This window comes from Bison bison, unplaced genomic scaffold (assembly GCF_000754665.1).
Source record: "Bison bison bison isolate TAMUID 2011002044 unplaced genomic scaffold, Bison_UMD1.0 scf7180017864068, whole genome shotgun sequence".
Classification (NCBI taxonomy): domain Eukaryota; kingdom Metazoa; phylum Chordata; class Mammalia; order Artiodactyla; family Bovidae; genus Bison; species Bison bison.
Genome location: NW_011494640.1, coordinates 1,759,317 through 1,760,153, shown reverse-complemented (window position 1 = coordinate 1,760,153; position 837 = coordinate 1,759,317).

Genomic DNA, 837 nt, shown 5'->3' with positions numbered 1-837 from the left:
GGGATTCTCCAGGCAGGAATACTGGAGTGGGTTGCCATGCCCTCCTCCAGGGGATCTTCCCAACCCAGGGATTGAACCCAGGTCTCCTGCATTGCAGGCGATTCCTTACCGTCTGAGCTCTTCCCAGAACGGGGTTTAAAGGCTCACACAAACAAAGCCCCCTGTCTCTGACCTTGTGCCAGCAGACCCTACCCCACATTCCTGGGCTAGGCTTTCTCTGAAGCATCACCTAAAACCCTCTGGGTGCCTTTCCTTTGTTCCTGCCTTCCTCCTTCCCAGCGCTGTGCTCCACTGGCTCCACTAGGATCTCTCCAGCTGAGATACAATGTGCATCCCCCCGCCCACCTCCCTTGCCGTTCTTAGTTTCTTGCTTTGTATCTGGTTTGAGGAGGAGGGTTAATATTCACCTGATTGATTCTGAGCCAAGAGCAGAGCTGCAGCAGAGGCTCCTGGAGGGCTTTGAGACTCACCACCTCCATGGTCAGGGGCAGAGCTTTCCTGTGTGGAGGGCTCTGCTCCTCTCTGCCCCTGAGTCCCCACTCCCCAGGCAGTGATGCACTGTGTCTCCTCAGACAGGTTGCCCGGCCCTGTCTGACTTGGGTTTCCTTATCTATAGTCCCGATTGCCCTTTCATCTGGGCTAGTATCTAATAACTGTTGTGTCTTTCTTTTTTTTTTTAAGTCTTTATTGAATTTTTGTTACAGCATTGCTTCTGTTTTATGTTTTAGTTTTTGGCCCCTAGGCATGTGGGATCTCAACTCCCTGACTGGGGATCAGACCTGCACCCCCTGCATTGAAAGGTGAAGTCTTAACCACTGGACCTCCAGGGATGTCCCC